This window comes from Lontra canadensis, unplaced genomic scaffold (assembly GCF_010015895.1).
Source record: "Lontra canadensis isolate GAN:19392208 unplaced genomic scaffold, GSC_riverotter_1.0 scaffold42, whole genome shotgun sequence".
In the NCBI taxonomy this organism is placed as follows: Eukaryota; Metazoa; Chordata; class Mammalia; order Carnivora; family Mustelidae; genus Lontra; species Lontra canadensis.
The window spans coordinates 10,135,847-10,163,161 of NW_022631036.1; the positions used below are offsets into that span (position 1 = coordinate 10,135,847).

General features: G+C 33.0%; 1 protein-coding gene across 6 annotated transcripts in view; it reads right to left on the reverse strand.

Annotated features, from left to right (window-relative positions):
• LRFN5 (leucine rich repeat and fibronectin type III domain containing 5) overlaps positions 1-27,315 on the reverse strand; it is a 244,815-nt gene that overhangs the window by 110,051 nt on the left and 107,449 nt on the right. For 5 of the 6 annotated variants that reach the window (XR_004384231.1, XR_004384232.1, XM_032871215.1 and 2 more), the window contains exon 2: positions 23,106-23,277. The exons of the other annotated variant lie outside the window; for it this stretch is intronic. The gene's annotated coding sequence lies outside the window, so the exon portion shown is untranslated. The remainder of the gene's footprint in view (positions 1-23,105; positions 23,278-27,315) is intronic. 6 annotated transcript variants of the gene reach the window in all.

The following is a 27,315-nucleotide window of genomic DNA, read 5'->3' on the forward strand; positions in this document are numbered from 1 at the left end:
ACATACAAGAATTTTACACTGGATGAAGAGCTTCATCTACAAACAAGTGTTAGGCTTCATCTAAGAACAAGTGCGAACTACAAATAGATCAGTCTTCAGAAGGACTAAAGTCAAGTCTTAATTGGATTGAAGTGAACATCCCTCACCTTACTTGCATTTTCTTAGCAAAAGTACACCCTGGATGTGATTTTGTCTACTGAAATATCATCTATATACTCACACTATTTTCATAATTTTTCATATCCAAAATTTGGAACAAAATTTAAAAAATAAGCAGCCAAATAGAAAGGCAATATTTGACTGCATAGAAAAAAGTAAAAGATACAATTATAAAAGATACAAGATATTGAACTTTTTGATTTGTTGGTTGCCAGACACAAACCTTAAAATAAATTCAATATGAACTACAAGTTAAATGACAAAATTTAGAAATATGTAAGAAAAGTAGAACTTATGAAAACTTCAAACATAAATTCTAGAAAATTCAGAACTCAATAGATGGATTTAGTAGGAGAGTAGACATTTTTAAAGAAAAACTAGAAATTTGGAAAACCATATTGGAAGACAATATCTAGATTAAGCATTAAGAGGAATGATGATTGGGAATCCAGAAAAGAAAACTAAGAGCTACATGGAACATCGTGAACAGATACACCATACATGTAACTGGAGTCCCAGAAGACTTGACTTCAAGACAAGGGGGAAGAAGTAATATTCAAAGATACAATGAATAATATTCCTCATAGCTGATAAAAAGTATCAAGAAATTCAAGAAAACCTATAAACTCTGGCATAATAAATAAAAAAAGTATATCTCACTGTCTTAGTCTGCACAGGCTGCCATTATAAGACACCAAAGACCAGGTGACTTAAGCAGTGGAAGTTTATTTTCTCATAGGTCTGGAGGTTGAAAGTCTGAGATGAGTGTGCCTGTGTGGTGTGATGAGAGTTCTCTTGCCTTGCAGATGGCCAGTCTCAGAAGGCACAAACGTTGTGTTTGGCATCTCTTCATAAAGTCACTCAACCCGTTCTATCATTAGGGCCCCACTCTCATGACCTCATCTTACCCTAGTTACTTTCCAAAGGCCTCATCTCCAAATACCATCACACTGGTGGTTAGGAATTTAACATATAAATTTGGGGGAGAGCACAAATATTCAGTCTATAACACTCACTTTGTTGCAGCATAAAAAAATCCTGACATAAACACAAGGAGAACATCTAAACACCAGTAAGAGAAAACATATTATTTCTTCAAAATCTTTCAAAGAAAAATAAAACTAAAGGACCAATGGAAACTAGAAAGCAATGAAATGAAACAAAATATCCACAAACTTAAAATACTATGCCCGAGAAAAATTTTCTTCAAAAATTAAGTAAAAATAGAGATTTCTGCTTCCAGCTATAATGAAGTAAATGGGACTGATATACACTCTCACCTTCTAAACAACTAGAAAAAGTATACAAAATGTGATATATTTTACAACATATTGTATAATATTCTATCATAGTTTTTATATTTGACAACAGATAGCCCAGAAATATAATTCCTGATAGAAAAATAGCAATGAGATTATCCTAAAATTGTATCCATTTCCAGCCTGAAGGCAATTTCCATGTTATAACAAGGGGAGGAGTGGCCCAAACTGAAACCAGCAATCTTCCTGATTATGTGGATAGTGATCAGAGTTCACAGAGGTCAAGGGTCTAGAATATATATGCAGATATCAGAGAAAAGGAAGCTACAGGGAGACTTCAGAGATCTGCATAGGGATCTCTTCAAAACCAGCAAACAACAATATAAAATTTATTGTGACTGGTATCCATGTTAAAAAATACCAGGAATGAGGGTGTCGGGTGGCTCCATGGGTTAAAGCCTCTGCCTTTGGCTCAGGTCATGATCTCAGGGTCCTGGGATCGAGCCGCATCAGGCTCTCTGCTCAGTGGGCAGCCTGCTTCCCCACCCCCCTCTGCCTGCCTCTGTGCCTACTTGTGATCTGTCAAATAAATAAATAAAATCTTTTAAAAAAAGAAAAAAAGAATAAAAAAGAAATGTTAAAATAATTGAGATAAAAGGAAATTGTTTCTAGCTAGAATTAAGTTATGTAAATGGTAAATATGTGGGTAATATGAAGTATTTTTCTCATTGTTTATCTCTCTAAAATAGTTTAAAAATAATAGTAGATTTTATTTTACTTTACACATGTTGATTATATTACATATTTTACTTCTACATAGGTAGAGTTCTACAATATTATCGTTCTACATTCTACAGCCTAAAACAATGACAAAAGAGCAGAAATATGGGCATAGTCCATTGTATATGTGATACAGTATATGGGTAATATGGTATAATATAATTTAAAAGTAAACTGACACATTAAAGATGCATATTATTAACCCTAGAACAAACTCTGAAAAAATAAAACAAAGAGGTGAAACTATATAATCTATAAGTAAAATTTAAATGGAATAATAAAAATACTCAATTATTCTAAAAGAAAGCAGAAAAAGAGGAAAAAATTGAACCAAGTATACATAAGACAAATAGAAAACAAGTAGCAAAATGAAAAATTAAAACCCAACCATATCTCTAATCACATGAAATATAAGTGGTATGAACATTACAATTAAAAGGCAGGAATTATCAAATCACATATGAAAACAAGACCCAACAATACGTCCTCTAAAAGAAATCCATTTTAGAGATTTTATTTATTCATTTGAGAAAGAGAGCACACAAAAGCATAGGGCAGAGGCAGAAAATCCCGAGCAGACTCCCTGCTGAGTGCAGGGTTTAACACGGAGCTCATTCTCACTGCCCTAAGTTTGTGACCTGAGTTGAAGCCAACACTTGGTCATTCAACCAACTATACCACCCAGGTTCCCTAAAAGAACGCCATTTTCAATTTGAAAATGCAAACAGATAATAGCAAAAAAGTGGAAAATAGATCATGTAAATACTAATCAACGAAGCTAGTTGTCTATATTAATATCATTTGAAACAGACTTCAGAATAACAGAAATCGAGATGTCAATTTCTTTCACAGTACATGATAGTAAATGTGCATTCAACTATTAAAAGATTTTTATAAATGAAGAAAAATGAAGACATTATCAGGTAAACAAAAAAAGAAGATATATTAGCAGCCTACCCACAATAATGGAAATGCCAATGAGAGTCCTTTAGGGGAAGAAAATAAAAAATAGGATAAGAAAAAATGGAGATAGGGCTTCGTCCAATCTGTTTAGCAGCTGCTTTGGGGTCAGGTCACGATCCCAGGGTCCTGAGATCCAGCCCTGGGTGAGGTTTCCTGCTCAGTGGGGAGCCTGCTTCTCCCTCTACCTCTACATCTCCGCCTCTCCCTCTCTCTGTCTATCTGTCAAATAAATAAATAAATAAAGTCTTTTAAAAAATGGAGATAAAGGAAAGAATAAACAATAAAGTAAATTTAAATTACTACTATGGTTGCAATAAAACCTTCTATGAAAAGCTAGGACTATTATGAAATACAACAATGTTGGAGGATACCAGATAAACAAAACTTATACTGGGGTGCCTGGGTGGCTCAGTGGGTTAAGCTCTGCCTTTGGCTCAGGTCATGATCTCAGGGTCCTGGGATCGAGCCCCACATTGGGCTCTCTGCTCAGCAGGGATCCTGCTTCTCCCTCTCTCTCTTCCTGCCTCTCTGCCTACTTGTGATCTCTCTCTCTCTGTCAAATAAATTAAAGAAAAAAAAAAAACTTATACTAAAGCTACACTAATTATGGTAGTATGGTATAACATTAAGTGTTCATGTTAATCATGTATGCATAATTTCTAAGAAAGTGGCAGAATATAGCAGAGGAGTAAAGAAAAATGTATTAGTAAGTCATATAAGTCCTAATATAAGAAAAAAATAAATCTTCATCCTACCTTACACTATATGCAAAAACCAATGCCAAATAGATTGTGTATGTAAATGTGAAAGGCAGAATAATTAAGCTTCTAGAAAATAGCATAGGACAGTACTATTCATGGTTCAGAGACTATAGAAGTTTCCAAAAATCAGTAAGTAAAAGCTAAGAAAACTGATAAATTGTACTGCATTAAAAGTAAATATAAGGGTTTCTTCTTGTTAAAATCTACCATTATAAAATTAAAAGGGCAAAAACTCAGAGTGAGACATGATATTTGTAACACATATTTGATAAAGGACACATTGAGAATACATAAAGTCCTTCTACAAGTCACTGAGAAAAGGACAGACTACTTAGAAAAAAACAAACAGGCAAATTCTTAAACAGCAATGCATTTAAAAGAATATCTAAAAGGACAATAAACATACAAAAAGTTGGCTAAAGTTTATTAGTCATCAGCCAAAATTAAACTAGTCATTAACAAAATAAATCCTCTGAGTGGCTACTTTTCCCAAAAGACTGAAAGAGAAAGACAAATACTGTATAAGCTATGAGCTCACTAACATGTAGATCCTAAAAATACCAAATTCATAGAGACAGAATGGTGGTTGCCAGGAACTAACGGGTGAGGGAAATGGGGAGATTTGGGTCAAAGTGTACAAACTTTCAGTTATAAGATAAATAAGTTCTGGGGAGCTAATATAAATACATGGTGATGATAGTTAACAATTCTGTAGTACAAACTTGAAAACTGCTATGAGAGTAGACCTTTAATGTTCTCCTCATAACAACAACAGAAACAAAATGGCAATAATGTGAGGTGAAGAATATATTAATTAACCATATTGTGGTAAATAGTTCACAATACATATGTGTATCAAATCATCACCTCCTACACCTTAAATTTACACAATATGTCAATTATATCTCAGTAAAGCTAGGAAATAAAAAGACTGAAAAGCTTTCTTCTCCAACATGTAAAGGATTTGGAAGTTGTCATTCTAGTCTTTGTACCATAAAAAAAGCTGAACAAACAAAATATCAGTGACTTTTCTTGGGCCAATTAGAGAACTGAAGTCACAAGAAAAACTGCCACTATGAAATCTGGAAAACCAGATGCATCCAGAGAAACATCTGGAGCAGAAGCTGCTAGAATCATAAACTGTTAAGAATAATTTAATAGTAATTTTGCTAAATTGCTGAAAGATGAGAGTAAAAGTGAAGCCAAGTCTTAAGATCCCCCACATTGATGGCTTTTACCTGCATAAACCCAGATGGACTCACAGGGAAAAGAGAAGAATAATCTTGTGTTTCTAGCAGAGGGAAGGGGAAACTAACCATGTTTAAATACATTCAGAACATTCTCCATAACAAAGCATACTCTTCAAAGAAAAAGATTTTACCAGAGCCTTGTTCTGCCTCTAGGCCTCCGGAAAAGGATTCCCAACCACCAAAGTCACATTTATCCTTTTTGACTCACCTAATAAGAGGAAAAAGCTATGAATCCATAGAAAAACTTTGGAAAATCAGACAAGAGTCACGTCTCACCTGAAGACAGACTAAATCCTAAGATTATAGCAGATTTCCCTTTCCCCACTTGCTACCTAGAAAACAGAGCTCCAATATACTCTGAGTGGATTAGCTACAAGGCAAAGACTTTTTCCAAGGAGAAGTACTAAGAGAAGCACAAAGTTATGAGGGAAGACAAAAACAAAGACACTAGAAGAATTGGAGACTCCGGCACTTAACACACAATAAACACTCAAGAAAGCCCATCTCTAGCCAGATGAATATAAATCTTCAGTGAAGTGCTATTTGTTTCAATTCCTTTTATTCAGTACAACATGTCTGATGTTTAATTTTTAAAAAATTACAAGGTATGACAAAAGCAAGAAAAACACAGACAAACCAAGCATCAGAACAAGACTTGAATAGGACTCAGATATTATAGTTACCAGAGACAAAATTTAAAATAACTATGATTAATTCATTAGGAGCTAGCTATAAAAGAAAGAGAAGACAATATGGAAGAACGGATAAATAATATAAGCAGAGAAATGGCAACTCTAAGAAAATTTAAAAGAAATGGTAGAAATTAAAAATACACTAACAGAAATAAAGAATACCTTTAATGTATTCATTAGTAGACTAGGAAAAAATGAATAAGCTTAAAGATATGTCAATAGAAACTTTCCAGACTAAAATACAAGTTGGGGGGGGGTGGGTGGTGGTACATCCAAGAACTGTGGCAGAACTTCAAAGGGTGAAACACAAGCAACTAGAATATCAAAGGGAAAAGATACAGATAATGGAGAAGAAATATTTGAAGTAATAATGGCAAAATTTTTCTAATATTAAAAACAAACAGCAGGGAAGGTAAGCTAGGGAAGCTAAGAGAACATCACACAGAAAAAAATATTTAAAAAAAATCTACACTCAGGCATATTATATTCAAACTGCAGAAAACCAAAGATAAAGGCATAATGTTGCAAAAAACCAGAAAGAGAAAATCTCCTTACTTATTGAAGAATAAGGGTGAGAACTGTATTGGGGTTCTCATCAGAAATCATATAACAAGAAAGTCAATTAAAACACAGGAAGTACTTAAAAAATAAACCAATGTGTCCAGCAACATTTTTCTTCTAAAGTAAAGGAAAAATGAAGATTTAATCAGATAAAATAAAACCTGATGTAATTCATCACAAACAGACAGGTTCTGCAATAAATGTTAAGAGAAATTATTTAGGGAGGAAAAAAATAAGTCAGGAATTTGGATTACCATAAAGAAAAGAAAAACATCAGAAAAGGAAAAAATGAAAGTAAAATACTTGTCTTATTCTTAATTGATTTAAAAGATAGCTATTTATTTCAAAAGCATAATCATAATCATAACAATGTTTTACATGAATATAACATATGGCTATGTAAAATGAATGACAACAATACTACAAGGGATAGGAAGAAGAAATTGGGAATGCTCTGTTACATGCATACTTGTGAACTAGTATAGCATTATTTAAAAGTGGACTTAATTAGAAGTAAATGTGTTTTTCTTTTTTCTTTTTAAATATTTTTTATTTATATATATTTGCAGAGAGAGAGAGACAGTGAGAGAGGGAACACAAGCAGGGGGAGTAGGAGAGGGAGAAGCAGGCTTCCTGCTGAGCAGGGAGCCTGATGCAGGGCTCCATCTCAGGGTCCTGGGATCATGACCTGAGCCTAAGGCAGAAGCTTGACAACTGAGCCACCCAGAAGCCCTGTAAATGTATTTTTCAAAATCTAGGGCAACCACTTAAAAAATATTTTAAACAAAAGTATAATTAATACGCTAAGAGAGGAGAGAAAATGAAATCATATAAAATGTTCAATTAAAATCAGAAGAGTCAGAAAAATGGAAGCAGTTAAAAATTAAAAAGAACAAGTACAATGAAGAGAAAAAGTTAAAACATTGCAAAAATTAATCCAGCGATTTCAACAATATTTTAAATAGAAATGGTACAAATATTCCAAGTAAAAGACAGAGATTATCTGGTTCAAATTTTAAAAATGCTTAACTATATGTTTTCTACAAGAACCCTATTTTACATATAAAGAAACATTGATTAAAAAGGATGAAGAGGGGCGCCTGAGTGGCTCAGTGGGTTAAAGCCTCTGCCTTAGGCTCAGGTCATGGTCCCAGGGTCCTGGGATCGAGCCCTGCATCAGGCTCTCTGCTCAGTGGGGAGCCTGCTTTCTCCTTTCTCTCTGCCTGCCTCTCTGCCTACTTGTGATCTCTGTCTGTCAAATAAATAAATATAAAATCTTTTTTAAAAGTCTAAAAAAAAATAAAAAGGATGAAGATAGATCATACTAATACTAATCAGAAAACAAAAAACGAGTTGACATAACTCAATTTTAGACAAAGCTGACTTCAGAACAGATTATCATAAATAAAGAAGAATATTACATAAGGACAAGAGTCAATTGTTCAAGATGACATAACAGTCCTTAACATGCATGTACCTTACAGCAGAGCATCGAAAGACATGAGGAAAAAACTGACAGAACTGCAAAGAGAAACAGATGATCCCTCTATTGTAGATGGAGACTTCAATACCCCTCTTTTAGTAACTGAAAGTTCCAGCTGGCAGAAAATTAAACTAAATTGAACCACCAATTAACTTGAAATAATTGACACTTATAGAATACTTCATCCAAAGGCAGAACACCCATTCTTCTCAAGCTCATATGGAACATTCACCAAGACAGAGCACAATCCGAGCCATAAAACATACCTTAACAAATATAAAAGAATAAAAAACACATAGAATATGTTCTTAGTTGACTATGAAAAGTAATGTTATTAAACCAATGACAAAGATAGCTCAAAATATAAAAATAATTGGATATGAAGAAACACACTTCTAAATAACTAATAGCTCGGAAGTCTCAAGGGAATTTAGAAATATTCTGAACTAAATGGAAAAAAATACTAATGATCAAAACAGCAAAATACAGAAAAAGCAGGGCTTATAGGGAAATTTATAGCATGAAATCCATATATTAGAAAAAAGAAGATACAAAATTAATAACCTAAGCTTCCACCCTTAGAGCATAGAGAAAGATGAACAATATTAAACTAAAGTAAATAGAAGAAAACGAAAAAAAAAAAATTAGAGAAGAAAACAATTAAATAAAAAACAGAAAAATAATAGAAAATAATCAATATAACCTAAATCTGGGTGTTAGAAAAGATTGAGAGGGGTGTCTGGGTGGCTCAGAGGGTTAAGCCTCTGCCTTCGGCTCAGGTCATGATCCCAGGGTCCCGGGATCAAGCCCCACATCAGCCTCTCTGCTCAGCAGGGAGCCTGTTTCCCTTACTTTCTCTCTAACTGCCTCTCTGTCTACCTGTGATCTTTGTCAAATAAATAAATAAATAAATCTTAAAAAAAAAAAAAGGAAAAGATTGATAAAATTGATAAACTTCTCAACAGGCTAATCAAAACAAATACAAAAACAAAAAAATAAAAACAGATGATACAGATTACTAATATCAGAAATAAGAGTGTCATCTACACTGAATGGACATTAAAAGCATAATAAGGCGGGGCGCCTGGGTGGCTCAGTGGGTTAAGCCTCTGCCTTCGGCTCGGGTCATGATCTCAGGGTCCTGGGATCGAGTCCCGCATCGGGCTCTCTGCTTGGCGGAGAGCCTGCTTCCTCCTCTCTCTCTCTTTCTCTCTGCCTACTTGTGATCTCTCTGTCAAATAAGTAAAAATAAAATCTTAAAAAAAAAAAAAAAAAAAAAAAAAAAGCATAATAAGGGAATAGGCTCTGTTTCTTAATGATACTGAATCAACAATTAACAATTTTCTAAAAATCAAAGCACCTACTTAAACTGACTCACTGGTGAATTCTACCAAACATTTAATGTGAAATGATATTGATTCTATACAAATTCTTCCATAAAAAAAGAAGCAGAAGTAGCACTCCTTAACTCATTCTATGTGGCAGGCATTAGCCTATTACTAAAACCAGATAAAGAGACTGCAAGAACAGAAAACTCAGCCCAAGAGTTCTCTTTAACATAAATGTCAGAATCCTTAAAACATTAATAAATTGAATCCAATGATAAATAGTAGACAAATGAGTTATTCTGGGCATACAAGGGTATTTCAAAAACTGAAAATCAATGTTTCATATTATCAACAAACTAATGAAGAATTAAGGTATATATAAAATTGTTACAGAAAAAACATTTCACAAAATTTAATAGCCTTTCATGATAAAAATTCTCAGCCAACTAGAAATAAAAGAGAACTACCTCAATCTGGTAATAAAATCTTCAAAATGCCTACAGCTAATATCATACTTAATGATGTGAAACTAGATGTTTTCCTTTTAAGACAGGAAACAATGCAAGAATGCTCCCTTTCATCACTCCTATACAACAGCATACTGGGAATCCTAGCTAACACAATAAGACATGAAAAGGAAATAAAAGTTACATAGACTGGGAAGGAAGAAAAAAATTCTTTGTAAATGATACAATCCTTTAGAAAACCCCAGAGAACTGACCAAAAAAACTGGACTTAATAAGTGAGTGGAAATCTAACAAAGTACATATAGGATATCTGGTGAAAAATCTATGTGTATGTGCAAAAATGTTTTTTATTTGCATACCTTTACACTTGAGATAAACTAAACATCCATCAAAAAGAGATTAATAAATTTTAGTATATTAATACACAACTATAAAGTGATGAATATTTACAATTTGCATCTATATGTAACAACTGAAATATATTCCAAAATATTAAAGGCAGAATTATAAGCAAAACAGACAAGCTACAAATGGTAAGTACAATATTAATCCACTCCTATAAAGTTCAAAATCTGACAAAAGTAAAAATATTGGTTAAAGAAGTATATATAGGAAGTGAAACTCTAAAAGAGAACAAAGAAATTATTATCATATAGGTTAGATTATTTTATAACATTTCAGATAAGAAGCAGAGAAGGACGATGACAATGTTCTATTTCTTGAACTAAGTGGTAGTTTCCGTTACCCACAATGTAGTTATTCATTAAAATGTACATATGTTTATGAACCTTTCTATAAGTGTTAAATGTTCCAATAAAATAAGAAGAAATTTTTAAGTAAAACATTAAGCCATAATCATGATAGTAATCATAACAACAATGACCACTGGCCAATGGAAGTAAACAGAGGTATATAGAGAGAGGATGATTAAAGAAATAAATTGGAACATGGAAAGCCAAGAGATTTTATCTGTAAAACAGGCCCAAAAAGAACTATAAAATTTTAAAGTTATATCCTAGAAGAAGATAAGCCAGTTTCTTCCATTAATTGTCTGTGGAAGCTCAAATGAAAAATATTTTCATAGTCCCTAATCTTTCAACTATAAAGAAAGTCAAGATCTTTTAAAATTCTATTCAATTATGTGATTATCTACTTACTTGCTTTTTTATTTAAAAAATGTATTTCCTACTTACTTCTAGAGTCAGACTAGAAATTAGATTGATCATTCTATTTCCAGTTATCATAAAGATTTTGTATTTAAATATGTCAAAATCAAGCTTTATGAAAGTAGAGGACATTATTCTGGAGGTGGAAGAAATTCTAAAAAAAATGAATATTATTTCATTTTGAGGGTTTCAAAGCTATATAATCCTGCCCTTCCCCAACACAAATTAAAAAAAAAAAATAAGTCTTGAGTTTACATAATGGTATTTTAATGCAGACTACAATGTAAATTGGGGAAAAAAGAACACATTAAAGACAGTCAGACACTGGGTTAGGTTTTGATGAGTTCCATCATCATGATCCATTAAAAACTTAAACTGATTATTACAATAGAAACTCCATATAATGTTCACTACAAAGAAAATGGTATAAAGTACAATTGTGCTTCTATAGTTTTAAAAAGTGTATATATCCCAAATTAGTACTTACCATAAAAAGATCTAAAACAAACATCATCCACTATGGCAAAACATGAGAAACAGTTCCCTTAAAGTCCAGAAAAATGTAAGAATGGCCACATTCACCATTTGCATTGATCACTGTTTAAGAGATCTCCTAACCTGTTCAATTAAATAATAGAAATATAATACAAAGGAAATTGTAATAATGCTATTTGTATAAATATATAAAATTATATAATTTTAAGAAGCACTGCAAATAACTAAAACTAATATGAGTTTATCAAGGTTGCTTAGAAAACATAAAGGATAAAATACAACATTACTATACAGACACAATCTTTTAAAAAAATATAACATTTTAAAAGCTCATTCATAAAAACACAAAAGTTTGTGAAGAAATAGAAAAAAATGCAAGACTTATAAGGAGAAAGAAATACTTTATTATAGGACCTGAATAAGTTCATTGATAGATAAATTTAATATTAATTTTTTTTTAAATCTATGTTTTCCCAAACCAAAATAAAAATTACTACAGCAAATGTAACTCCAGTAAAATTTAACACATGATTTTTTTCACCAAACTTGCCCATTCCCAAAATTGAAACAGAGGAATAAAAAATAAAAAGCCAACATTATTAGCCAATGAAATCCTGAAGGAGAAACAAAGGCAGTGGATTCATTTATTTTACAATCAAAACTTGTAAGTAGAATAATTAAATTACAGCATGGTACTTGTGCAGGTATGATGAGAGGAGAGGAGAACAATAAGACAGAAAAACCAAGAAATATGTCTGTGCTTATGTAAAAGCTCTGGTTATGGCAGCATTAAAGTTTCAATTCAATGGAGAATGAATGGTATTTTCAATAACCAGCATTAGAACAATTGGTTTTCAGTATGGAAAAAAAGAAAATAGAACTGAACTTTACTCCAAATCCATGTTAATTTCCACACTATATAAAAAATGTGAAGAGACTTTTAAAATACTAAAAAAAATAAGAAAGTATATTTATTTCTTCAATAACAGAGTAAACAATGCAAAAAAAAAAAAAAAAAAAAGAAAGAAAGAAAGAAACTCCACATTCCCCAAACCAAAAGAAACAGTTGATAAATTTGCCAAATTAAAATGAAAATATTTTATCTGGACAAGGACTTGCTGGGGACATTCCCTTTCTTGGAGCTTGGGATCCTTCATTCAAATTCCTCTTTGTAAAAATGATTTACTTTCTCACTGCACTGTCCCTTAAAATTAAGATCTGTAATTATTAGATATTAAAAAAAATCTGATGAAAACTTAATGACAATAAAATACAGTGAATAAAGAGATCCATCCTATGTATGAAATGTTAAATGTGGTGGCAGCTTTATATTTAAAAATTATCTCTGGGTTACTAGGTAAGCCCCAGATTGCTCACAGACCTATACTAAGTACGATGTAGGAAAACTCTCAGTTGACACCATAAAAGAGGGTATTTAATGGCCATCTCCTCAGTACAGTTTGAGGCAACATAATCTCATCCACATCACCACTACTATACCTGCAGACTCTCTGAGGGAGGTGCTGCTTTCCCTATCTGGATGGGAAAGGGTCAAGTTTCCTTGGGGACCAGCCAGCTGTAGCAACAATTCTATAATCTCTACTCTTACTTTACTGTATATAAACAACTCTTGAGTGGGTAAAAAATATAAGCTATATATTATTCCCCACTTATGCCCTTTTGAGTGTCAAGGGTCTGGTGCAGGCATTATAACAAAGCTGTGTATTACCCATTATCTTATGAGTTTGTGTCTCATTTAGGAAGAAAAAAACATAATTCCTACCTCAACTCCTGAACTTAACTAGTCCTTGATGAATACGGTAAAACATCATTAAAGTGAAAACACTAGCCATAGATTAGGGGCAATTTTATATAACTCAAGAAATCCACAAAAGACTAGAATGCAAAATACATTTTTAAAAAACTACTATAGGGACGCCTGGGTGGCTCAGTTGGTTAAGCGGCTGCCTTCAGCTCAGGTCATGATCCCAGTGTCCTGGGATCGAGTCCCACATCAGGCTCCTTGCTCGGCAGGGAGCCTGCTTCTCCCTCTGCCTCTGTCTGCCTGTGCTCGCTCTCTCTCCCTCTGTCTCTGACAAATAAATAAATAAAATCTTAAAAAAATAAATAAATAAATAAATAAATAAAAAACTACTATAATCTAATAAGAAAAACACGACCTAATAAAAATTAACAATGGACTTTACCAAAAAGGAAATCTGAAAGTCCAATAAACTCATGCAAAGATTCTCAAACTTATTAATAAATCAAGTAAATACAAGTTAATATGAGAATGAGAAACCATTTCATATCAAATATGGACATTACATATATAGTAATATCTCATAATATATAAGGAATTTATTTAAAACGTGAAACATAGAAGAAAGTTCAACAATGAAACTGTGGATACATTTATATCCCCCCCTTTTTTTAAGACTTTATTTTTTCAGAGCAGTTTAAGATTCATAGCAAAATTGAGGGGAAGGCGAAGAAATTACTCATCTACTCCCTGGCTCACACATGTAAACACTCTTCTGTTATTAATAATCTCCACTATGATGGGATATTTGCTAAAAATAATGAATGGAAACTTGATACACCATAATCACCGAAAAACCCATACATAGTCTATATTTTCATTCACTCTTGGCGTTCCACATTCTATGGGTTTGGACAAATATATAATGACAGATATCCATCATTAAGCGTCACACAGAGTATTTTCACTGCCCTAAATCCTCTATGCTCTATTTACCCCCATACCCCTAAACACTTGGCAACCACCGAACTTTTTTGTTGTTTTGGTAATTTTTCCTTTCCCAGAGTGTTATGTAGTTGGAATCATACAGGATGTAACCTTTTCAAACTGGCTTCTTTCACTACCTAACAGGCATTTAAGTTTCTTCCATGTCTTTCCATGACTTGATAGCTCCTTTCTTTTTAGTCCTGAATAATTTCATTGTCTGGGTGTACAGTTTCTTTATCCTCTCACCTACTGAAGGGCATCTTGGTTGCTTCCAAGTTTTGGCAATTATGAGTAAAGATGCTATACAAATCTGTGTCCATATTTTTGTATGGACATATGTTTTTAAGCCTTTTGAGCAAATATCAAGAAGGATGCTTGCTGGATCTTATGGAAGAGTATGTTTCATTTTGTAAGGAACAGGCAAACTGTCTTCCAAAGTGCTGTACTATTTTGCATTCCCACCAGCAGTGTATGAGTTCCAGTTGCTCTACATCCTCAGCAACACTTGCATTGTCAGTGGTCCAGGTTTTAGCCATTCTAATAGGTGTGAAATAGCAGCTCATTGTTGTTTTACTTTGCATTTCCCTGATGACACATGATGTGGAGCATATTTCATATGATTTTTTTTGGACCATCTGTATACATCCTTTGGTGAGGGCTCTGATCCATTTTGAGTTAAGTTTTGTGAAGGTTTTAAGATCTGTGTCTAGATTCATTTTTTACATGTGTATGTCCAGTTGTTCCTAAACTGTTTGTTGAAGAGACTCTCTGCTCCACTGTTCTGCTTTTGTTCCTCTGTCAGAGATGAGTTGACTATATTTATGGGGATCCATTTCTGGGCTCTCTACTCTGTTCCACTGATCTATTTGACTATTCTTTCACTAATCCCACACCTTTTTTATTATGGTAGCTTTATAGTAAGTAGCTTTATAGTTAAGTTTTAAAGTTGGGTAGCATCAGTCCCCTAACATTTTATTCTTCAATATTATGTTGGCTATTCTGTGTCTTGTGCCCCTCCATATGAACTTTGGAGTCAGTTTGTTGATATTCATGAAATAACATCCTAGTATTTCGATTGAGATTGAATTGAATCTACATATCAAATTGGGAATTAATGACATCTTGACAATATTGACTTCTCTCTGTGAACATGGAATAGTTCTCAATTTTTTTGTATGTACATTTATGCTATTTTAATGTTTTACTTTCATGAGATCCTTCTATAAATTCCAGAATTCACAATTTGGAGATCATATTATATTACCTATTTGGGTTTGTGATATAAGATAATTTGTATAATTTTGATGAGAATTACTTTCAGCTTTCTTCTTCTTTTTTTTTTTTTTTAAGATTTTATTTACTTATTTGACAGAGATCACAAGTAGGCAGAGAGAGAGAGGAGGAAGCAGGCTGCCTGCTGAGCAGAGAGCCCACGGGGCTTGACCCCAGGACACTGAGATCATGACCTGAGCCGAAGGCAGAGGCTTTAACCCACTGAGCCACCCAGGCGCCCCAACATGTGTAATTTTAAAGTAAATCCCTGAGATTGGCTGTTTCACATGAGTATTTTGCATAAAAGGGCATTGCAAAATGTATAAATAAATGGTCTTTTGGCTTATTTGGAGTAGACTAATTAGACTTTTTCATATCATGGTATGTCTTATAGACTGAATTTCTATTTTATTAATGTCTGCACTTATTTTTGAAGGTAGCTCAAGAAATATCCTGAGAAACAAAAGCATTTAAAAAAACCCATTTCAACAAAATACTTGCCTAGGTGTAGAGGAAGGACTTGATAATTTCTGAGGTCTAATTACTTGTTCATGTGGGTATCATGTGACAAAAATAACTATAAAGATAATACTAAGACTGGAGAAAGATGAGCTGGGCTTGGACTTGATGATTGCTAGATTCTTATTGGATATTTTCTTCAATAACTTACTTATTTATCATTATGATCCATAGTGAAATATTATAGATCCCTATACATGAATACCCTTGCACAAGAAGTCATATATATGGATTTTGTCTTCAAATGAAATCAGGTAAACCACTGAGAAATTGCCCACAAACCACAGTAAAGCATTACCAAAGGATTTTAAAAAATGTCTCTATACCTTTAATAAAAGTTGCTTACATATTAAGATGAATAGAGAACAAACCCAAGAAATGATTCAGATGTTGGATTTCTGCTGGACTCACTATTATGTGACTCATTCTTGGATACCAGTTTCCAGACTGGAGACATTTGAATATAACTACATCAACAAAATCCATGATTGCCATAGGTCTATCTCATCATTATTATAGTTATTAAACAGAATCATTCTTTAACTAAACCTGACCTAAAATTTTAAGTTTCACCATTTCATTTCAGGATACATACAAGAAATATTGAAAAATGTTCCAAAATATAACCTTAAGTGAAAATATTACATTAAAATTATATACAATTACATATAATTTTTGTCAGTGCTTCCTTTTCAGTCATCTCTTTTAAGTAGAGAATTCTCCTTACAAAAAGTTTACTCTCTTTTTCTGTCTCCTTATAAATAATGAATGTATGTTTTCAACTGTGGATTATTTCTGCATTGAAGTCATTACTGTGGTAGGTATTGAAATAATCTAAAAGGCCCTCATTTTGCTGTAATGGAACTCTATCTTCAAGACATAAATAAGTAAGCAGGTATTAAAAGGTTATTTGTTTTTCAGATATTAAACAGTATGTTAAAACTTCAGGCTTTAGAACATTAGTCCATATTTGCATGCAAGTGATCAAAAAGAGAGCCAAATTCTTATTATGGATTTAGAATTAATTGCCTGACACTAAGACAAACAGTCACCTTAAAAAAGTTGCTCTCACCTCAGCAACAAAGCTTTTACCTCAGTTGCCAAATCTTATGCTCCTGATATTTTGTATAAATATAGGGGGAAAATGCTTTTGTATGTCAAGTAAATTACACCTTCAATATTCCTAAAGACTGAAGGTTTAAGATTAATTAGACAAATGAAACTAAGCTACTACCTGCCAATTCACAGTCATCATTCAGCTTTACCTATGTAATGAGGATGATGGAAAAGGAAAACATTTGAGACTAACCTATCTATCTCCTCCTGCTTGTCCACATTCCCAACTGGTGTGTTTTACTTATCCCTTCTGGGTGATAAAATATCTTCAGGGTTCTCCAACATTCTAGATATTAAATACTTCTGTGTCAAAACCATATAATCTAAGGTAACTGTCTTAGATCTCTAAGTTAGTACTTTTTGAAATCAAATCCCTAGGTTTTCCTAAACTATTAATGTTTCCAGCTGGTATTGATATGTCTATAAAGTCCCTAATTTTTTTTTCACACATCTTTCCATGTAGTTCTATAATTTCATTGTGCATTCCCCTTCATAAGTCATTAGTAATATTAAGTTAGTATTTATAATCAGTGTGGCCTACACAGATTCTTCTAGTCTGTGAGTTTCTTGCTGTAGTAAATCATAGATTTTTCCTCTAAATGAAGTCTTTGTACCCCCAATTGTTTTCCTTGCTATAAAGTCTCCTACACTCCGAGATGTAAACTGAGATGTCTCAGTTTACCCAGAGAATTCTAAATCTGACATATGTTAAAATATCCCCAGTGCAACCTACAGTGATATAAGGGAAGTTAACTAGACATGAAACAGGGTGGTCATCACAATAACTGGGATAATAACTTGGGTTAAGTCTGTACAAATTTTTTTTTTTCCTATGAGTTTCATAGCCAATGCTTTGCAATTAAGATTGTTGCCATACTTTTAATGTCAGTTGCCAGGAATTCTCTCCACATGACATCAATCTCTCTTGGTCCTAAATGTAAAGTAATCACTACCTCCTAAAGCAAAACATTTATTCCGACCTCATCCCAGGGCACTTCACAGTAAGAACTATAGTATAGTATATTGTATAGTATAGTATCACAGTAAGAACTATTAGCAACCCACAGAGCTGACACTAACAGTAGACAGAGAGAGCAGTGGCCTTTCTACATCAAGTATTGCCAGCTAAGACATTTTTAGTTTTGGTGTCAGTACTTAAGGGCTTTTGGGAGAACTGTGCATTATCTCTCTAGCTTCTGGAATTTTTACCTAAGTAAGACAATACATCAGCACATTAACAATATTCCAATGTTGAAACCTATCTCTAAGGCTAAAATTCTACTTATACTAAGTAGCATATTTGCATAATCTCAGATGGAAAAACTTCTTTTTCCACTGAGCTCACAAGACTATTTGTAGCTTTCCATCACTAGTTATCTTATGGTAGTTATTTTTGCATTGTACTACCTTTATCTTGCCTACTGATCTATAGTTACTTTTAAACAAAAATTACAATTGGATTCATTTCTACCTGCTTCATAACAATAAGGGCAGGGTCTTGATCCATTACCTACCAGAAACTAAGACCTTGAGGAATGTAGCCAAGACTAAGAAGGGGAGAAGGTAGCAGTATAAAGGCACTGGAAAAGTAAACATCAATTGAGAATGGCAAGCTTGCAATAAAATTGGGTCAAACTTTGACATCAAGAAAACCCAAAACGAAGAGATTTCATCATTGATGCTTAAAATTTTTTTTACATTTGATGTCCTTGAAACCCCCACAGTGGGACGGTGCTGGGGAGAAGGGGGAGAGGGGCTCTAGGCCTATGTTTATAATGCCTAAAAAATAAAAAGAGGTTTCCATGATAAGCAAAATGGACACGGATCACGGCCTTATAGTGCTTATATTCTGAAAGGGAGGTCAACATTAGATAACTGCACGAAGAGACATAAACCTACAATGAATTTCAGTTATACAGTGCTGTGAAACCATATGGTAACAGGACATGATCGGGTCAGGCAGAACAAGAAAGGCTACCTTCAGGAAGAGACTACTGTGTTGACATACCAGGCAAAAAGGAGTTGGGAATGGTGATCTGTTGAGGGAGAAATAACCACATGCAAAGACTTTGGGGATAGGTCACATGATGTGGAAGAAGGACTGAGTGACCTCTATACCTGGAATGCAGGAAAGGTGAGTAGCACGGTGTGAAATAAGTTGGGGACAATTAGAAAGTGCTAAACCACTCGAGCATAGTAAGCCATAATGAGGAATTCTGTCTATATCCTAAGAGTAATGGTCTTTAAGAAGGTAGGACATGTCAGTTTGTGCTTTGTATTACACTCTCTGCCTGCCTATGGAGAATAGGCAGAATTGGGGCATCGAAGTGTGTGAGCAGATCATTTAGGAAGCCTCTGGACTAGCCCCACGGAGAGATTATGGTAGTCGGGACCCGGGTACTAATGGCCCCAAATGGAGAAAAATGGATAAATGCAAGAAAATTTTTCCAAGTAAATTTGACTATATTAGGTGATAGAACCTGTAGAATGAAGGGGAAAGGAGAGAAGATGATTCCTATTTTTTCTGATATACAGTGATATTTTTGGAGCTCAAGAATATCAAAAAGAGGGGCGCCTGGGTGGCTCGGTGGGTTAAAACCTCTGCCTTCAGCTCAGGTCATGATCTCAGGGTCCTGGGATAGAGCCCAGCATTGGGCTCTCTGCTCAGCAGGGAGCCTGCTTCCCTCTCTCCCTCTGACTGCCTCTCTGTCTACTTGTGATCTATCTCTGTCAAATAACTAAATAAAATCTAAAAAAAAAAAGAGTATTCGGCAACATGACCAAGAGGTTAGTTAGCAACATGTTAAATTGTTAAATTTAAGGCACTTAGGTAATTAGATATAATTAATTTGGAATTGACTGGCACTGAATGCATGTATTTGTGAGAGTCATTTCAAAGTCTGCCTTTTTTTTTCTTTTTAGAATTTCCTTTCTTTGAGAATTTTACTCTCTCTTCTTTTTTAAAATGAGCACTGCATGATAACATATTTCCTCTTTGCTCTACCTTTCAGGGCTATTGAACATAATACATTAACCCTTTTAGCATTCATAGTTAACATATTACTTTTTTTCCTACCCAATATCTCTAATTTTCCTTCTGTTTTCTTCCTCTTTTTTTTCCCTAACTAGGCTCCACACAGAGCATGCAGCCCAGTATGGAGCTTAAACTCATGACCCTGAGATAAAGACATAAGCTGAGATCAAGAGTCAGACACTTAACTGACTGAACCACCCAGGGGCCTCTTCCATCTGTGTTTTTATGGCTCAAGCATCTAAGATAATTTCATATATATATATATATATATATATATATATATATCCAAAGGTATTAAATGTAAATATATATATATGGTTGAGAGCCTATTTGTTAAACTACCTCATAGAGATAATATAAGAATCAAAGAAGTTAATATCTATTCAAAAGTACTGGAAAGTGTCAAATGATAATATATTATTATGATAAGCGGTTAAGTCACTGTTATTAATGTTATCAGAGTTGATAATTTATAAGTCTTAAACATAGGGAAATTTGTTTCAGAAAAATAAAAATATTATATATTTAATATCAGTAAGAATACTTAATATTTAGAAGGCATATTAGCTTTCTAGAGAGATTATCATTACTGCTATGTATATAGTAAATTATATACATATGTATATATTTAGACAGACATTCACATTTCCTGTTCAGATATTATTTATTATTTCATTTTATCACAGTGCTTTAGTTAAACAAGAAGGAACAGTAGAAACAGACAAAAGTACTATTTTACTGGCCAAGACTGATTGAAAATGCCACAATGAGGAAAATAAGCATCATAACAACCACTACTACCTCAACTGTCCTACTATACTAGTAACGAATAGCTATTCCATTGCCTCATTATTTTACTTCTTCTCCATGCTTTATTTCTTCTAAGAAAGTTCCTAGTATTCCATTTATTTTTAAAGGGATTTTAATGGATGTGCTATGAATTTTCAATGAGCTATTTGAAATTTGAGGAACCTAATTAGGAATGTATTTACTTTCTCTTTTTTCAGGGTGATTAATTCCATGCAAGACTTTCAGGCTAATGTTACTCCAAAGAAAAAATAGAAAGGGAAAAGGAGGTTCTACTTCTACAGACTAATGGACTGGTAATTTAAAAATTGAATTAAGCATTAACTCAGAAGAGTCCTTCTCAATATATAAATTATTTCTGTTTAGCCTTCTATTGCCAGGTTAATTAAGTAAATCCTTTGGCCTTGATTATAGTCATTAGTAAATGAAAATGTATTTGAATTCACTAGTCTTGTGATTTACACTAGAGAATCTATGTGAGTAAATATATTTCCTATGTTAACAGCTTTCATAAAGTCAGACGTGTTACTTAGAAAGGTCGCTCTATCTGTGGAAAACAAAAATTTATTAAGTATCTAATTTATTGTTCAGGCATATAAAATCTCTGTAGGTTCTTGTGGGGATGCCTTTAAGAAACAAACCTTATATATCTCTGTATCTTCAAAATGTGTGATATCAACTCAAGCTTAGTCGGGGTCCTCCATTTCTTTAAAAAAAGCAAAACCTGGAAAAATCTGAAATGTCTCCCTCAAGTTGCTTTACTCAATAAAAAGCACAAGAACAAAAACAGTGAAAGGAATTTTAAAAGAAATGAATAAATGATGTAAAAAAAGCATGCAAGGTAATAAAATATGCACAGAAAAAACCTACAGTAAAATAATGACTTGTAATCTATCTTCTGCATAGTCAGACTCATCATTTGATGCTACAGTTATAGTTGTAATGAATTAACTTCAATATAAATTAATATATCCTATTTGTTTATGTCTTAAAAGTAGTCCTACATTACTTTGAGTACATTAGCAACAACATACTGAATCCCTGTTTTAAGTATGCAATAGATAGCACCACAATTCAGAAATAAATTCTTAACAACAGTCTCTCTGTTCCCTTAAGGACACAGACCTAACTGTAGATGGCATATTGAAGCTGTAATATGTTGTAAAAGAAAACTAAGATTATTAAGTGTGTTCTACCCATTCTCTTCAAGGAAATTTTAATTGCCAAGCACCTAATTAAAATAGATTATCTAGGATAAATCAAACTTTTACTGTCTATAAAAATGCATTCATAATCATTTTGTATGGTGACATTTTGACACAAATATATCCTAAGAGAAGCAAGGGATGCCTATACAAGTATTTAGGAGAAGGGAAAAGAGAAATAAATCAAATTTGAATGAAATAAACTAGAAAAATGGCAAAATAGTAGGATTATAAGTATGAACTAGGAAAGTCTGAACATTCCCCAAAATACTGTTTTTACTTTTCAAATCCTATAAATATAAACAATCAGATGATTATTGTATTTGCCTGATATATCTAGTAATTAAAAAGCCCAAAGATAAATATGCAGCTGTGAACTGGTCTGGGGGTGGTGTATAATATGTTACATTATGCATCTGATATAATCCCTTCATGTCCCAATTTCAATCCATGTCCCTACCTGTGATTTCTCTTTTATTTTTTAGTACGCATATTTATAATTTGCCATAAACTCTCCTTCAAGGACACAGAGAACACATCACTTGGTAAGCCAACCAATCAAGAGAAATGTCATTTCCTGCACCAGTCCCTTACCCTCCATATACTACTGGAGATGACAGTCATAGAAAGGGAACTCAATATTTAAGAATCAAAAGACCAGAGACTTGATCCCATCTTCTTAATTCATTAGATAAGCAACTTTAATAAAATATTTGGTCATGCTGAATGCATTTGCTCATGTGCAAACATTATTATTTTAATCTCTCTCCTCTCTATGTCTCAAAGCTGTAAATATTAATCATGATAATCATGTGAAGCAATCCTGAAAAAAATCTCAGAAAACCCCACAAAGATATAGGTTATCAACATAAAAAGTAGTAACTATGTCTCCAGAAAGATAAAAGTCAAAAAAGTGAAATAGTCAGTGATGAATAATCCTGGTTTTAATTTGTACATTAATTTGCAAGATTTCCAGTTAACCTCCTCTAACTATTTTTAAAAGCACTGGCAACAATCAAACTGAATGTAGTCAACTTACTTCTGGAGCCAGAAGAGTTCCTCACTGCTGTGAAGGAGTCAGCACTCTGCCTGGCTGCTGAAGAAGACGGACAGGGTAAAAGCATCTCCAAAGCTGATTCTGAGGATAGTGTCAGAAGGACGCTCAGCTACTACATATCTTCCCAACACCTGGCTGAATGGTTACAGGGACTCTTCAAAGGAGACAAGCACAAAAAAAGTGTATCAAAATATGTTTACAAAGTATCTTTGAAAAATAGAGTTGCTGTGAACTGTGTGATCAATCTCAAAATATACCAGGAATATCACTAAATAGAATTCAAACAGATTTACATAAGAAGGCTCTCTAGTGGCCTGATTCCAACAGATATGTCAGCATTCTGTCTTCCATCTATAGACGTTTTCTTATCTCCTAATTGAAGGTAGTTAAAAGAACAGAAAGATCTATAATTCAATTTTCTTTACATTTCAATTAATTCAACTTGCAGACTAATGTTAAAAAATTACAAAAGTCAAGAAATGTTTAACCATCATCTACTATGTACCAGCACATGATGCCGGGCAGTCAGCAGTGACTGAAGCTCATAAATCCTGCCCTTACAGCAGCAAATTGTTTTATGTTACAATGCCTGTATTTCCTTCAAGAAAAAAATCTACTTATTTAAACACATCTCTGTCTATGGAGGAAACACTCAGATGTGTGACTTGTATTTTAACTTTTGGTCAGAAGATTGTTGATTTCTACCTATTTCTGAGAGTCCTGTTAACCTAAGTAATAACTGACCTACCTTTATGGGACACATTATTTAACTTTCTTCCCCCTAACATCTATATAATAATGTGAACTAATATTCAACTACTACCACTTTTAATGCAGAAATAGGCTGCATTTTAAAAATGTTTTTGAAATGAACAAAGGCATTGTAATTTTACTTAAGCCATGACTTATTTTATCTGCAGAAGCAAAAGTGAGGAATAATATAATTCCAAAGGGTATTATTAAGAACCATATAAGATGATACAAAGACAATTTGGGTTTAGTTTATTGTTTCTGCTGTCTCCATTTGTAAAAATGTGGGAATAATCTTATAAAGTTAAAATTTAAGAAGGTGATTATATTGTCCTGAGAGGCTGATATTTAGGGCTTAAAAAAAAAAAAAGTAAAGCTACTGCTTAAAGTTTATATTGAAATTACACAAAAATGCTAAAAACCAGTGCACAGATTAATAGTAAAGTGGAATAAAGTTCATTTCAAACTACCTTTATGAATCTGCCAACTGATTCTATCTCTTTAAAAATTATATTTATTACAAAAGAAATATACATCTTAGAGAATTAAAGAATAACTCAGATATACCACATACACACACACATGAATATAAGTCAATCATATGCCAACCATCCTGAGACAGCTATTGTTTGCCTTGTTATTTCTTTCCACAAATATTTTAAGCTAATTTTTACATTTTATATGCATGATAAAAACACAAGAAATACAAAAGCAAATCTCCCTTCAAAGCAAGACATGTACCCCTTAGAAGAAACCAATTTCAAATTTCAGAATATCCTCTCAGAAATACTTTATGCATGTATGAATGTGAGTCTATGTATGGATTTTTATACATCTCCCTATTTTGCTCTATTCCTTTTATTTCATACACGAGGAATATCACTCCTGTTTTCTATCATCAACCTATTCATTTCTATCTGTGAATATCTATCATATGCATACAATATAATCTGCTCATAATGTGTCCCAGTTGAAAATTAGCAAATGCCCAGGATTTTATTATAAGATGATATAACCAATGTCTGTATACATCTATGTACACATATCAGTGAATATATTTATAATAAATTCTTAGAAGTAAAATGTTTAGGTCCAGAATCCTGTTATTGAAACTGATTATGTTCTCTCTCTATTGTAAAGAGGTAGTATAAAGCAAAAGCAAAGTATTATTAATGTCTCCAATTTTTATACTAACAATAAAAATGGGTTGATGATCAACAGTATTTCCATGCTTTCATTTTAGCATGGGAAGCATAGTAACTGCTACAATCCTTTCTAAATTCTAATAACCCAAAGTTCTTTTTATATATGGTCACATCATTTATTAATAACATTTTACCTTTTCTTATAATACCTTTTATTAAGTACTTATTATCTGCCAGCTTCCAAAAAGCATCTATTATCTAAACCAATTCTCCTAAGAATCAAATGAAATAAATGCATATTCTTATACACTGCTATGAAAAGTAGGGATAGAGATAAGTCAGCTAACCCTGGGCAAGGTCATATAGCTAGCACCAGGCAAGGCTGAGATTCTTTTTGTTTTGTTTTGTTTTGTTTTTGTTTTTTGTTTTTCCCTAAGGACTTAATGTCAAACCATAGATTTATTTCACAAGGGGTAAGATTCTTAATCTAAGGCTAGCTCACTCCAAATCAATGCTCTTATATCTGATATTGTAATTGAAGATTTCAGAAAACCATCATAAGATTCTATAGTAAAGAAACACAAAGAAGGTGCTGAGTTTTTTGGGGTTTTTTGTTTTGTTTCTCAATCTATATATTTCGGTCAGCACAATGCCAAAAATAGTAGGTTTTAGATTGGTATTCTAATACTGCAATTTCGTGGTGTGATTTTACAAAGATGTCCTTTTCTACTTGATAATATCTTGAAATAAAACATTTAATAAGAAATTCTGATCCGTCCCTTAGTTCCAAGTAGTTGCTATGTTGGCCTTCTGCCACAGTCTTAGAAAATTTGGCAATCGTTATTGTTTATGTACATGTATTCCCAAGAAATATGGTTCTTCCTCCAATAATTATCTTGAATGTCAACATTAAATTCTGAAAGAACTCAGGAAACATAGGCAAAACTCAGAAAGTTATTAGGGAATATTTTGTTCAAAATGGAGAGTCATGATCCCTTCTAGATCCTAGTGGTATTTTCTTCCCCTGAAGGTCTTTGCTAAGTGCTCATCAGTTGTCTGAACATATACTTTGATTCAAGTCTCACTATTGATAAAGGCAGGACTTTAAAAGTCTTACGAGCCTGGATTGGAATCACAGCAATGACCATATTACTCAGTTTTTTCTCTTAAAATAAAAAAGAGTATTACAAAAAGTTGTCATTATTTCAAGGTATTATATATCTGAAAGTACCAACCTGGAGTAAAATTCATTATAGTCATGTGATAATTTTGTTTCCCTCAGCAAGTTCTTCTTAAGGTTGCCCTAAGTTTTACCACACTAACCACTAAAGAAACCCTTGAAATATTTGAAGGGTAGCAGTAACATAATCTTAAATATTCCTTCATATTTAAAGATCCCGCTTGAGCAATTATGAACCTGCCAAAAAGCATCATTAGTTATCTTTCTCCATCTTACCTTTAATGGTACAAATAAATACCATGAAGGAGGTGATCTCATTAGTTTTTAATTATATTTACCTTGTGTTAAAAATAATTAAAAATTAAACATTTAGTCATCTGGATGTTTGATCTACATGATGCAAAAAGCCAGTTGTTTTAAAATATATGATGAATAAATGAATTACATGGTTTCACTGTAATTTAGTCAATCACTTATTTGATAATAATATGTTGTTTGGCATAATATAGCCATGATATTAGTGGACTACTCCAAAAATAAGGGTATAATATAAGAAATGCTATTTTATGAAGACAAATAACTTGAAAAAAATTTGGACCAGAAATATAGAATAAAATCAGAAATTATTTTTTGATAATGGGCTTTTGAAACACACAGATATTTGGGAGATCCAAAAAATGTTATGATTAAACATGCTTGCCTCATCACCAGTACTGTTAAACCTAATTTAAAAGTTAGATACCCTGATTGAATATGGAAATCTATTTGTGTTATTGAATAAAAGTGTACCATACACCGAGCTATAGGAAAATGCTTACACATTACTATACACACCCAGGATCATATGATAAATAAAGTAATGCACCGCTAGAGCATTTGTTGCTTAATGTAAATGTCACTTTGTAAATGAGAACTACTAATCATTCCTTTCCTCTAATAGCAAGAGTTCAGCAGTTAAATAAAACATGAATCTTGGTGACCTAAAAATTTTATTACTGCATTTGTAATTTCCTGTTAACAACTCAAGAAAATAATTTTAAGTGATGCTGTATTTCAGTAAGATACAACCCAAGGTGGAGGCTTTACTTGGGAGGGGCGGGGGTAATTATAGATGGTT